The following is a 15,135-nucleotide window of genomic DNA, read 5'->3' on the forward strand; positions in this document are numbered from 1 at the left end:
AGATTAAAATACATATATCAATCATTCACACCTTAGAGTTGTTGCTAACATTGGCTCTAAGGAAGGAGCTCTCATGCATATCCAATTTATATACTTCACTTAAAACTGCTTCATGAGAGAGGTGTTACAACCTCCACTTCACAGATGAGGAGGCTAAGCAAGAGAGGTCTCTTAATGCTCCTGAAGTGCCATACCTATGAATTCATGCTCTAGTGCTTCCTAAACTAGAATGCATCATATAATCAACAAGTATGTTTGGCATTATTTTTTTTCTCATGATCTTCTTTGACTAGAGCTAATAGGAAGAACTAAGATTTGGTTACAGGTTGCATTCTTTCCACCATAGAATATCTCCCCAAGAGCTTCAGGAAATGTGGAAATGGAAGGGTGGCAGGGAGGTATAGGAAAAAAGAAATAGGTGGTGGTTGGTGAAGAGAATGAAAGACTCCTTGGCTACTCCCAATTTCCTCTTTGTCTTCATTTTGTAATATGGGGATGTCTAATACTGGAATTCTCTTTATTTTTTTTTAAATTAATAATGATAATTTGACTTCTGTAAATCTTGAATTGTTCCTCCTCCCAGAAGAACTGCTGGAACTGTATGAAAGATCTATGTTAAAATAGATCCTACTCAATTTGAAAGCATGATTCACAGAAACTTCCCAAATATTACACATAAGAAGTTCTAAATTTTTTTTTCATCAAAGCCCAAAGTCACCAGTTCATAATCCCCTGTGATGGCCACCTCCTTTGTAAGCATGGAACAACACTGAAGCTCCTGGATCCTTCTGCAGGAAACCACCTCTCCCTGGAGACTGCACACTTTCACCAAATGCCATTATAGGCGACTGTGCACTGTCCTGGTAAAAACTGCCATCACCTCTCCTTGGCCCCGGGGAGCCCAGACATTTAATTATGACATCATCTTTGTTAATGACCACTGTGGTTTTAATAACAGTCAGCTTCTCTCTGCAAGGCTAAGTGTTTCTCTTGGCTAGTGTCCACTAACTTCTTTTGTACTTGAGGAAAAAGAATGACTGTTTAGCAACTGGTAATTTCAGGGATTTAAATAAAATATGTTCAGAAGCTTCTTTTCATCCTGAAGGAAATGTTAAGGCAACTTCAGATTTACAAATTTGTAAAGCAGAAATGCAGGCAGTTTAAGGGCATCATGCCTCAAAAAGAGGATAGGCACTTTTAAGACCATTCAGTAAGGCAGAGAGGAAAGGTTTGAGAACTTTTATTTATTTTTTAAAAATATTTACTTTTTTAGTTATAGGTAGACAAAATACTTTTATTTTGATTTTATGTGGTGCTGAGGATTGAACCCAGTGCCTCATGCATGCTAGGCAAGCACTCTATCTCTGAGCCACAACCCCAGCCTGAGAATTTGTATTTATCTACAGAAGAAGTACATTTTGCTAATTGGCACTTGGGCTTTTGGTCTATATGTCAAAGAATCACAATTCCCATGAGGTATACCAGGGGTCCTGAGGCAAGCATAGGTATAGTACAATATGAAGAAATCAACTTACTCTTTCTTACCACATTGAGAAATTATTTTCTGTGTGCATCATAAAGAGAATGGCAGATTATATTATCTAGTTTTAACAAAACCCTTGAAATAGGACGAGTGGCTTTTGAAACATGGCTGGCTCCCATAATTAAATTTAAATGTCATGTCCTTGTGGAATTTAACTAGGACCTACTGGCAGGGGCTTACCAGTTGGTACTAGTATGAAACATTTCGGATGTTACAGAGCTACTGCTCTGACCACTCCCTGTAGCAGAGTGTGCCTCTCCACCTGCTCTGAATTCTGCCAGGGAACCACTGGATGCTCTAGGATCCAACAACCAATGAATTAACTTCTAGCGAAGTGGGGAGCATCAAGACCCACTTTAGCGCTCAAGGCCTATGGCAATTCCAGCTGATCAGTGCCTAAGCCATGCCAGGTTTAGTCTTATCATCCCTGATTTTACCTATTTTGTCACCTTCCCCCAGCCCAACCACCAAACTTTCCCTGTGGGCCAATCTGCCCCAGTTCCCAGGAAAAAACTTACTGGCATCAGAGAGAGGATATTTGAATAGATCCCACCATCCATGATAGGGTTCAAAGACAGCAAGCCTATTAGATTGTGCCCCTATCCTAGCCTCCTCTAGCACTGGGATGCAGGCTTCCCAGCGCTCTTGTTCCTATGGCTGAGCTTTTTCTAAACTCAGTATAACCATCCTGCTTAGTGATCTGCCTAGGGTCTCTGGACCTAAGGCCCTGCTATGTACCTGAAGATCTCTTCTCATTTACTCCATAAGCATTCACGAGCTCCTACTTTATGCCAGGTGTGCCATGTTAGGCTGGGGAATCACAAAAGAATATGTGGATTAACATGGAAGAGCAGTCCTGGGCTTTCTGCCTTGTGAAGGCCACTTCTCCCACCTGGAAAACAGAGTGCTGCCTGTTCATGTATTGGGGGATTAAATGAAAAAATAATAATGCATGTGAAATGCTTAGCACAGATCTGTCATATAGGAAATGCTAATGCTCAATGAACATCAGCCGTTCTTCTTATTCTTATTGTCATTTTTGTTTAAGGGAAGGTGGCACAAGAGAGCTTATTAACAGATGTTGGAGAAGAGCCTTGCAGTTTAAAGCTAGTCTGGCAAAAAGACTAGAAGATAGGAGCCGATGTGATGTGGCCACAACTGCTTGTCCGTGGGCTCGGGCCAGGCTCTGCAGCTCCATGCCTTCTGCCCGCACAGCCACACTCATTCTGGCTGTCAGGCTTGGCTCACACCAGTGCCCTATCCACCATGCTCTGACTGCTTCCCTGCTGTGACTTCCAATCCCTGCTCTGGAAGGCCTCTCTGACTCTCCGTCTCACACAGCAACCAATGTCATATAGTTTAGCACATGCAATGTGTTGTCTGTTTGATTCTTGAGCATTAATTACTAGGCGAGGAAGCAGATGTGTTGAGAAGCTAACACAAGGTTTTAGCACAATAATGTCACTATTTGTAAGAACAGCAATGATTCCCCTATATGGGTCACCTATGAGGTTGGGTCAGGCACTGAGATATGGATACTTTATACTTGACATCTTATCTAATCTTCACAGTGATCCTGATAGGATGGTATTGTGATTATTATTCCATTTCATACATTAGGAAACTAAGGCTAGAGGGGTAATGAACTTGCCTGAGTGTTGAGAGCCACAGCTGAAGGGGCCCCAGCAAACTTCCAGCTGCCAGCAAACTTCCAGCTGCCAGCAAACTTCCAGCTGCCAGCTGATGATTGGCTCCCAGCGGCCCCAGCAAACTTCTAGCTGCCAACTGATTGGCTCCTCTGCGGTGATGCTCATTGGGCTGTTTCCCCGCCCTTTCAGACCACAGAGCTGCTCATTGGGGGACTTTTTTGGCTCCGCCCACGCGACCCAGCCAATCAGCCTCAAGAGCAGGAGGAGTGGGGGAGGTTGAGAGGCTTGTGGGAAGCCGGTGGTGGCAGTTGGGCTCTGAGGGTTTTTCCTGAGGAGCTGTGTGGTGTGGTGTGTGTGTTCTAAAAATACAGTTCATTTCTTTTGACAAGTGGCTCCTGAATTGTGCCCAGCCAGACTGCGGCACCTGAGGTCATACAGCAAGTCAGTAGAAAACCAAGTAGAACCAAGGCCCAGATGTTTTCCAAGTTAACGCTTTCCCTTTGAGCTAACCAACAACTCCTGAGACTGGACAGACATAAAAAGTTGTTGACTGAGTTGGCTTTTTTTTTTTTTTAAATCAGGGATGTGATTATTCTGTTTCTACATGTTGAGCTAGATCCTAATAATTTCAGCTCTTGTTGAGTGTTCCTCTGTATTTGCATTAGGCCACTCAGTCCATTTGCAAACAGGTGTGCCTCTACCTCCAATTTGATGCACATGGCCCATAGCACACACATAGCTGCATTTCGTCTCACCAGCATCATTAGTGGAAGGAAGGATTGGCAGTTTCTGTTCCACACATCATTACGTCATGCTCTGTGCCAATGGCTTATGTGATAACCAGTTTCCTCATCAATCAACCTTAACAGTATAGAGAGAAGCCATTAGTGGGATAGAGCTCTGGGCAACCAGTACTGAAGCTCTATAGTTAAAGATGATTAGCTGCTAAGGGACTGGAAGGCATTTTCTCCTCCTTTTGCATATTATTTATTGACTCTATTTTTGGAGTTTAAAGAATTAGGGTGATGTGATTTCTGGCTGGAGAGAGGAAGTGGGATTACTGAAACTGCTGTTCTTTCTCTTTCTCTGAATCCCAGGTTTATGAAGGCCCTGGACACACTCCTGGAATGAATATATGGTGGTCTCAGAAACACAAGTATTGGGAAGACTCTGCCAGCAGAGACCTGAGAATAGCTTTCCTCCCAGACATACTTCTGCAATCAGGTGCAAAATCACAGATCCAGAAACACATTGTAAATTCCACAGAGGAGACTCTATTCATTACACAAGGCCCAACCCAATCTTGGGCTCAAAGTCTAGGCTCTGGTGCCATGGGCTGCATGTGTGTGGAGCCTGCCTGTGACCTTCAGGATATGATATACACAGAAATTCACTTCTTGTTGGGAGATACATTTTTATTTTCTGTCTGAGGAGTTAGAGCCAGGGGGGAGAGGTACTGCATTCACACAGGCAGGATGGGGAAAGGGAAGAGAACCAAAGACAAAGATTCTACATTTGATTCTTCACGGGCTGTATGATTCTGGAGAAATTACCTCACCTCTCCGAGAGTACTGTCTTCACTGGGTTGCTGTATCAAATGGGAACATGGATGTTGAAATCTCCCTGTACATTCAAAGATGTAGTTAAAAAAAAAAACTATTTTTCAAAGGCTGTGACTATCAGTTTCAGATTGCTCTAGGTTAAGACTATAAGCAATTAGCATAATTGACAAAATACTTGATGGTATTTATTCCTTTCTTGTCCCTTTTTCCCTGCTAAAACAGTATATTCCTTGAGGACAGAGGTAGTATCAATGAACTGTGTTACAGTAACTGGTTCAGGGTAAGCATTCAATAAACACACATGTTGCTGGGGGAGTGAATTCATTCATTCATTTAACAAAATTTATTAAAAGTCTCCTATGTGCTAGATGGGGAACCTAAGAAAAGACATGGAAAGTTCCAGCTCTCTGGAGGCCCCAGATGAACTACTCCCATGGCAAGCTATTAGCAACCTGCCCTTGGTACTTTATGGACATTTTGTCGGCTCAGTGCTGAAGAAAATGTTCTGTATTTGCGGACACTGGTCACATCTAGCTATTGAGTATTTGTAATGTAGCCAGTATAACTGAGAAACCGAACTTTTTATTTTCTTTCATTTTAGTTAATTTAAATATAAAGAGCACATACTATCCTGGATAGTGCAGATTGTTGCCACATTGGGGCTCACTCCCAGCATGGCCTGGGGGAAAGTGTAGGAACCAGGAATCAGAACCTTGGCCTTGGTTCCTGCCTGTGGCCCACATAACAGGGACACCTTGATTTACCTTGATGCAGAGAATGATGATTTGTTTTATGGAGCAGGCTGCGGAGAGCTGGAGAAATAAGGGCTGGAGATGAACTTAATGATAGGCATAAACCCTGAGAACATGCAACTGCACCTGGGTGGCAGCAGGTGGGAGAGACCTTCTAAGGAGTTTAGGATCCTTGTCTTGGAGCTATAGAAGGAAAGCAGAATGATGGGAGGCTATGGGGAAGCTTCTGAAGAGCAGCACAGCTTTCACAGTGAGTGATTTAAAATTAAGGATGGGGAAAATTTTTTAAAAGAATAGCTAAATGCAAAAATAGATGCAATGAAAACCTATGAGGAGGAAGGAGGAGTCAGAAATTCCTGTGAAGGATGGAACAAGAATTTGCTTTATTTGGTGTGATAACCAAGGTAGACCATCAGGTACTTGAAAGCAGCTTCAAAGACTGGACATCAGTCTTGGAAATAAGAGAACCTTATAACTTTATAAATTCCCTTTGATGATTCTGATACTGATACTGTTTAGATTTGGGACTAGCTGGGCTGGATTTTTTTTTTAATTCTTTTATTGAGCAAACTGAAAATTCAGTATCAAAGTGATTAGAATTTTATTATTGGCATTAAGATGTCTATTAAACAAAATAGAAGTTTCATTCATTTTTAAAGAACTCATTGAATTATCTCAGTTAATGGAATAATTGATATTTATAGATTCCTGAGACACTTTTGAAAGTAATTTCTCTGTGAGGCACATTCCTAGGAATGATTTTTTTCTTTGATTGTTTTCTTTTGGTATATTTTTTTTAATCTAAAATTTTGAATTTGTTTGAAACAGGGCTGGAATTTTATAGCAAACAATTCAGTCTCTACCATCCTTCCCACCACTAATTTAGATTATTGTTTTCCGAGTTTGTAACTATTCTTCATAAGCTTAGTTTAGTGGAGCTTGCCAAAGCTTGAGAAAATGACATCTCTTCCATTCATGCAGAATTTCTTGCTGTTTTTCTTGCATACTTTCTTTTTCTTGTGAGTTGTATGTACTGTATCCATCTATTTTTCTCATATTTAAGATGTTCAGAAATAAAATTATTTTGGATTTTTTTTTAAACCTGATTTAATCTCATTATGCTCAGAGTCTAATTTTGCCATGTTTCCCTCAAATTGGCAACCAAATCTCCAGGATTCCTGTCCTGGCAGAACCGAGGATGGAATGCTTTTTACTCCACCACTTTTTGGACAGGATTGTTCCCTCACCTGCTCCCACTCAATGGAGACATCTGTGCTTCAGAACCCAGATGAAAAGCTTCAATAATCACGTGGAGAAAGAAGGGGAGAATAAGAATCAGCATGGAAGAGAGAAGAATTTGCTTCTTAAATACTTGGCAATGCTAGGATTTTGTCCTTACCCAACAAGGAAACAGACAACTCTGGCTTCATTTTAATCCAAAGAGATTGCTCACCTGGGGGATCAGTAAAGCAATGCTGAGGGGGACTCCAGGACCATATGTACAACCCTGTTCGAGTCCTCGCAGTACCCTCCTTAGTCAGAATGAGAAGACTGCCCATCCTGGTTTTGTATTTCTGGAGGCTCAGGCTGCTCTTCTGACCAATGTCTTCCTTTCCCAGCAGAGAGGAGAGGGCTGGGTACTTTGCTAGATTCCAGGGCTGCCACTATTTTCTCCAGACAGCTCCTAAAACCTCACTCAGCAAAATACTGGTATTAACAAGATTGTGCCTCATGCAGCATATAAATCAAAGTGAATTTCCCATTGGTGGGAAAGTGCAAAGAATTATAATTTTTAAAAAGTGGACAATTTTTTTGCATCCACATTATTTACTCAAGTGTTTCATAAAAATAAAATTCATTACACAAGTGGCTGTGTGCCTTGCCCAGTATCTTTGCCAATGATAAAAATACCTTGCATATTTTTGCTGCTTTATTATTTCTAAAATGCTCTCATATATGGTTTATGTCATTTGATTCTAGAGAGAGCAGGTGTTATTGTCCTCATTTAAAAAAGGAGAAATTGAAATTCGGATGGGTCAATGACATGCCAAGGGCATGTGGCTAATAAATGCCATTCAAACACATGTGAGAATAGTGGCTATTGAAATTGTTTTCTTTTGCCTTTGGAAGAGTAGTTTATGCAAAATTGTTGAATAAGAATCAGCATGGAAGAGAGAAGAATTTGCTTCTTAAATACTTGGCAATGATAGGATTTTGTCCTTACCCAACAAGGACACAGAGGTGGATAGTTGGAAAGATTATGAATCACTCTCCTGGCAAATTTCCCTGTGACAGTCTAAATGCTTCATGACCTTCTAGTCCCAAGAGACTATTATTTAAAATTTAGATAATATTGTTCTTGGCACCCTGCTGGCCCTTTGACTCAGCTGAACCTCAACAGGGTAACAGCAGAGGAAGGTTATGGACAGGGGAGCAGCGGAGAACAAGGGAGGCAGCTTCCTTCCTCCAACATCACAACTGCACTTTGATGGGCCAGCCCAGGAGGATTAGGTCAAAAAGTGAACTACCACCAGAAGGAATAAAACAAACAGACATGCTTTGGGAGGGTCTCAGAATAGGCATTGTACATGCAAGCCTGGTGCGTGCAGATGAGTGGGTGGGGTGCCAGAACAGGATGTAAGATGGCCAAGGGCAAGCTCGTCTGACAGGGTGATTGTCCACAGATGCGTTGCACTCTCCCAGCCTGAATGTTGACCAAATCCTTGCTTTCCTAGGCCTTGACCTCAACTCTGTCACCTTACCAGATGAACCAGGAAGGTCATTTTACGTGGAGATAGATGGCCACTGTGGCACACAGATGAGAATGACTAGTCTTTCTTTCTGTCTTGACACCAGGAGGCAGGATTCTAAGGTCTAAAGTCAATTTTGGACTTGGCTTGTTACAGTTGTTTCCATCAAAAAATTTTTTAAAATTTGTTCTTTTTAGATATACATGACAATAAAGAGAGTTGTTTCCATTTCACTGCCTTGTTAGGGTCTACAAAACAGTTTTATTTCCTATGATAGTGGTTCCCAAACTTTGCTACCTATTAGAACCCCCACCCTATAAGGTAGGCTGTGAAAACATCATCCTCATTTTGCAGATCAGAAAAACAGAGGCTAAGAGAATTTTTAAAATTTGCCTAAGATCATGGCCCTAGCAAAGCGAGAAATGAGACTTGAATCTTGAGTTCCATTTCACTGTGATTTATGTAATCACTCATTTAATGAGTATATTTCGAGAGCAGACCATGTAAAAGCACTGGGCATAAAATGAGAGACAAAATATATTTGGTTCCTACCTCCAAAGAGTTTTAGTCTGCCAACTGTTAATTCAAACCAACGTTCTTTACATATCTTCATATTTAAGAATTAATTTGAAACTATGTGGCTTGGCAGGTTAGCGGGCTCAGCAGATTTGCACAAATAATTTTTTTGTTTGTTTATTTGTTTGTTTGGAGCTCAGGTGTGAAGGGACATTCCCAGGAGGGACAGTAGACCACAGAGAAGGGAGAACAGGCCTTGAAATTGGTCCTGATATTCAAATTGTCACTTAGGCCCAACAGCTGTGGGATCACAAACAACTCTCTTTAGCGTCTCTGATCCTCAATTTCATCAGGTATAGAAATGAGATAGTAATATCTATTTCAAAATTTGTCCTGAGGACTGGCTGAGTTCCCTCTGTGTGATGTGCCTGGATAGTGGCCCACATGCCTGAAGCACCCAATAAACACAGCTCTGACTGGCCCTGACTACATGCTGAGCACTGGGCAGAACACGCAAATTGAAGCCTCAGGTTTCAGGATGCCTCTTCCTCTTGATTCTTCTCTCTCTAACCTCTACCCTCAGTCCGTTAAACCTGTCTTCCTTGGTTCTCAGAATTGGAATACCATTTCTTTGGAATTTAAAGTTGGGTGCTTGATTACTGGTGATGGTGACCTATTGCAGATCTATAATTAATGAGAGAAACTCGAAGGAGACTGAATTAAAAATCGAAAGTTCAAGAATGCATTTAAAATGACATTCCCATTTAAATTAGATTTATGTTAGAAAAGGGAAGGAAAATGTGGAGTTTCAAATCATGTGAATTGTTTTTATTACCAGTTCTTGGTTTATATAATCAACATTGAGTTGTTTTTCAAATTCCTTCCTGAGATGAGGAGATAAAATTTAATCCTTGCACTTAATGCATTTGAGTGTCTTAAAAAAGTTTCTCATTTTTGAACATGATTAACCCTGGGACCTGTATGCTTAGGGACTATCTGCATCTAGTTAAATCATTTTTTTTCCATACTTGATTTCCAGGAAAATTACTGGAATCCCTGCAAGTGTGCTCTGCTGTTCTAAATTGACATTGTCTACTCTGAAGGAAGCCATGTCGATATTCTCAGAGACTTGCAGGGTGACCTATCTTCCAAATGCCTCAACATAAACATAACTCCATGCCTGATACTGTATTTAGTGCCATTTAGCTACGGGCTCTTCTAAAACCTATATTCTGTGATAAAAAAGTCAATATTTAGAGCCTCCTTTAAGTAGCACCCCCCCACCCTACCATGGTAGCCTTCAACATAGCAAACTACTTTCCAGTTCCCAGAGGAAGCTGGCATTTACATGCCTCTGAGCATGCTATGGGAGTTCCTCTGTTAGAAATGCATTTCTGGGGTTGTCTGTGAATCACTGCAGTGGATTAAAGAGTGAAGAGGATGTTGACCTAAATTTATACTTAACACTGATTCTCAAAATTCAGTGTACATCAGGAGCACCTTTGTTGCTGGTTTATATTTGAAATGCTTGTACCTCATCTGTTAAATGCTGATTTCAGCAGGACCAGGGCTTTATAGAAGCACCCCAGTGATTATGAGAGACTGTACTAAAAGGAAAGACAAAAGGTTTTCAAAAACTCTAATCTCAACACACAAACTCAGGAGTAAAGGTCCTTGGTAAATATCTCAACAGAGATTTAATTATAAATCTTTCCTAAGGGGAAGAGAAGCATTGACTTCTTGGTAAAGCTATGTCTTTATTATTGAACAGCAATGAGAAGGTAAAATACCACTATTTAATATGATTATCAATTAACATTTTGCCTTAAAATATGAAACCGCACACTGCAAAAGCACAACATGGTACTGCTCTGACATTACTGTAGCAAGGTCTCTTTATCTATAGTTGCAAACTCTGATAAGAGTCCTGCTCTGGGTATGGTCATAACAAAAAATCATTTGTTGCACTGATGGAGGAGACAGAAGCGGGGCTGTTTACCTCAAGTCTGAAACAAGCAGCTTTTTCTGTTTTTCATAGTAATGAAGAAGAAATAAAGAATAAGACAGAAGAAGATGAAGATGAAGAAGAAGAGGAGGAGGAGGAGGAAGGAGGAGAAGGAAGAGGGAGGGAAGCAGTAGGAGGAGGGGGTGGAGGACTAGGAGGAGGAGGAGGAGGAGGAAGATGGCAGAATAGAAGCGTCTAGCTAAGGATCTGGGCATTAGGATTAGTTAAAATTTGGTGAGAAACCAAGACTATAGGATGACTTTTTATAGAAAACAAATCTCTGAAGCTTGTGTGTGTGTGTGTGTGTGTGTGTGTGTGGTGTGTGTGTGTGTGTGTGTGTGTGTGTGTGCGCGCGCGCGCGCAAGATTGAACCCAGGGCTACATCCACACTCAGCACAAGCTGTATCACTGAATCACACCCCTACCCCTGAAGCATTTTTATGGCTGAAAGTTGCAAATAAGGGAGTTAGAATGAATTCCTTGCCCTGTGTCTGTGGAGCGGGACTGCCCTGCTCACTCAGCCTAGTCATTATTTGTTCCTAATCATTCATTCCTAGTAATTATTCATTCCTCTTCATCCATTCATTCAGTGAGTGCATACTGCAGGATGCACATGGGTGCAGTGGAAGAGAGATGAAAAAGCCCAAATCTCACTCTTTATAGAGAAAACTGACATAGAAAATACAAAGTGAAATGATTTGTCATCCATTCAAACAAAATTCCAAACAAAGGGATACCATTTGTTCCACAGTTTGTGGAACACATACTTTGCATGATGCAGTATGGTAGGCAGCAGGAGTACAGCTGGAAAAAATAGAAGCTCACGTCCTAACAGGGAAGACAATAAATAAATGGTTTAAAGAAAAATAAACAATTGCCCAAATATTATTTCATTGGAAGAAATATTACAATATAGTAACATAGGAGGCTATAGTCTATAGAGAACTCAGGGAGCCCTGATGTAGTTTTCTTTGCAATGTGGGTATGTGATTAGAAGAGGTTCCTGGAGGAAGGCACATTCAAAATGAAATGAAACATAGAATTAATTATCTTAAACAACAAACAGTGTTGGGAAAATTAAATATCTACATATAAAAGAATGAAATTGAATGCTTATACACAAAATAGATTAAAGAATTAAGATATAAGACCTGAAATTATAAAATTCTTTCAAGGAAAAGCTTCATGATATTGGTCTGGGCAATGACTTTTGGGTAAGGCATCAAAAGCACAGGAAACAAAAGCCAAAACAGACACATGGACATCAGCTAAAAAGACTCTGCATAGCAAAGAGAATAATGGAAAGATGAAATAGAGAATGAGTGAAAATAAACAAGATGTGTAAGGAGCTCAACTCAATGACAAAAAAGTGAAAATACTAATAACTTGATTTAAAAAATGGGTTAAGAAATTGAACAGGCATTTTCCCAAAGACACAAGAATGTCCAACAGACATATGAAAAGATAATATCATTAATCATCAGGGGAACACAGATAAAAACTACAATGAGATATTACCTTACACCTATCACAATGGCTATTATAAAAACAAAAAACAAAAAACAAATACTGTCCAGGATGTGGAAAAACTGGAACCCTGTATCCTGTTGGTGGAAATGTAAAATGGAGCTGTCACTATGGAAAACACTATAGAGCTTCCTCAAAAAATTAAAAACAAAACTACCACATGATCCAGGAATCCAAATCCCACTTCCAGTTATTTGCCAAAGAGTTGAATTAAGATCTCAAAGAAATATGAGCATTTCATGTTCACTGTAGCATTATTCACAACAGCCAAGAGATGGAAACAATTTAAATATCCCCTGCAAATGAATGGATTAAATAATGCAGCTTGTATGTACAATTGAATGGCATTGAGCCTTAAAAGTAAAGGAAATCCTATGATATGGAACAATATGGATGAGCCCCGAGGACATTATGCTCAACAAAATGAGTCAGTAACAGAAACATAAATATAGGCATGGAATACTTGAAGGATCTCCTGTAGTCAAGCTTTTAGAAGCAAAGAATAGAATGGTGGTTGTCAGGGACTGCAGAAAAGGTAAAATGAGGAGTTGCTAATCAATAGGTGTAAAATTTCAGTTACACACAACGAAGAATTCTAGAGATGTGCCGTACAATATAGTGTCTATAATAACATCCGGCATTGTACACTTGAAATTTGCTAAGAGAGTAGATCTCATATTGAGTGTTCTTTCAATAATAATAATAATAATAATAATAATAATAAAAATTCTGTGATGAAGGCTAATAAAATATATTTAGATAAAATAACAATAACGACAAAGTTAATTAGGCCAAGTGGTTCGGGGGGTGGGGGGAGAGGTCCAGCAGAGAAACTTTCTTTCCTTTCTTTTTTTTTTAAAAAAATATTTTTTTATTGTAGTTGAACACAACACTTTTATTTTAGTTATTTATATGTGGTGCTGAGGATTGAACCCAAGGCCTCACACATGTGCTAGGCAAGTGCTCTCCTGCTGAGCCACAACCCCAGCCCCTAGTAGAGAAATTTTCCAGCTGGAGAAGAGACAACTTGCTTAAAGCTTTGGAAAAAGGAAGGAGCACAGACCAAACCAAGAGGTGTAATGTGAGCGCAAACTTTCTGAGGATTGAGGCTTGAAACTTCAGAGAAATGGGAAGTCTCTAAAAGTTTTAAACAGAAAATGCCTAATTAACTTTGGTTGCAGTAAAAGAATTTTTGGAGGAGACTAAGGATGTGCTGATAAGTTAGGAGTTCCTTGCTATAGCCCAGGTGAGGGGTAATGGCAGCTTGTGCCAGGATGGCAGAACACAGATGGAGAGAAATAGGATAAGAGATGTATGGAGATATAAAATGCACAGGATCTGGTGACAGATAAGACTTGGGGTAGAGTGAGTCAAGGATTGCTGCCATCATAATTGGATGGATGGTGGTGGCATTCACTGAGATGGGACACTAATGATAAGAACTGGAATTATTTTGGGAGGGCGTAGAAGGAAAGAAACTTACCTCAAATTTTACTTTATATACATTGAGCTTGCCTTTGAGACATCCATTTGAAATACCACTTAGGCAGTAGATATCTATATGTCTGAATCTTAGGGTTAGAGAAATAATTTGATAATTGTTAGCAAAGGAATGGCCATTGAAACCATAGTGGGGACATATTACTCTTTGAGGGGAGCTTAGAGTGAGCACTGAGCCCAAGTCTGAACTTTGAGAAACCCAGCATTTCAAGGTTAGACAGGCTGATGAAGGAGACTGAGATGAAACAGTCACAAGGCAGACCCATAAGAAGGGTTGTCACCAGGTGACAAAAGAAGATAGTGTTTCAGGAAGGAAGTAGTGGATAACCCTGCTGAATTTCTCTGGAAGGTCAGGATAACATGAGAACTGAAAACTTTCTATTGGATTTAGCAAAATGAAGGTACCAGGAAAAGATGATGCAGTTATACCAGAGTGATTTGAAGAAAGAGCAGAAGTTGAGGAAATAGAAATAGCAAATGCACATAAGTCAAGAAGTCTGGTTACTAAAGTTGAGTAGGTTAAGGTGGAGAGAACTAAGCTGGTTTAAATCTAATAGGATGTGTCCTCAAGAGGGGAAGACACGGTGGCACATGCCTGTAATCCCAGTGGCTCAGGAGGATAAGGCAAGAGGATTGAGAGTTCAAAGCCAGCCTCAGCAAAAAGAAAGGTGCTAAGCAACTCAGGGAGACCCTGTCTGTAAATAAAATATAAAATAGGGCTTAGGATGTGGCTCAGTGATCGAGTGCCCCTGAGTTCAGTCCCTGGTATCCCCCAACCTCTCAAAAAATGAGGGAAACACAGGGGCAAAAGTTTAGGGTATTATTAGGAAAAGTGGGAAGGATGGATTGTGGAGCCCCGCTGGACTGGGTGGATAGAGATGATGGCTGGATTAAGTGAATGCATAGGGGTGAAGTAGATGGCTGAGTGGGCTGGACCACTATCATGAGTTGACAGACAATTTTGACCAAGCAGCATCTGTGGTCACAATGTGTTGTTAAAGTCACTCATTTATGACCTGGAAGAATTTCATATGATGTTCAGGTCTAGGGTTTGACTAGGAAGTACTTTAGGGAAATTATTACAGTTGGGTGAAGCCAGTGTATTGGAAGAATCAGTCATCTTGATCCTGTAGTGACTCAGGATGATGGCAGGATTGGGATAGGGAAAGTCCATCTGTTGGTACCTAAATCGTCAATGAATAAAAGAGGACAAAATGTCAGTATCTCTAAATAGCACAACTCCAAAAAGGAACAGAAATGCAAGTTCTGTTATGGCAGAAGTTGATGGGAAGTACAGTTCTAAATGTGGCCTTGGGGAATGAAAGGAAACC

At 40.4% G+C, this 15,135-nt stretch overlaps 1 protein-coding gene across 6 annotated transcripts in view; it reads right to left on the reverse strand.

Annotated features, from left to right (window-relative positions):
* The window catches only part of Me3 (malic enzyme 3), a 191,731-nt gene that overhangs the window by 111,041 nt on the left and 65,555 nt on the right, over positions 1-15,135 (reverse strand). The gene's annotated exons all lie outside the window — the stretch shown is intronic.

Source organism: Ictidomys tridecemlineatus, chromosome 4 (genome assembly GCF_052094955.1).
Source record: "Ictidomys tridecemlineatus isolate mIctTri1 chromosome 4, mIctTri1.hap1, whole genome shotgun sequence".
Taxonomy (NCBI): domain Eukaryota; kingdom Metazoa; phylum Chordata; class Mammalia; order Rodentia; family Sciuridae; genus Ictidomys; species Ictidomys tridecemlineatus.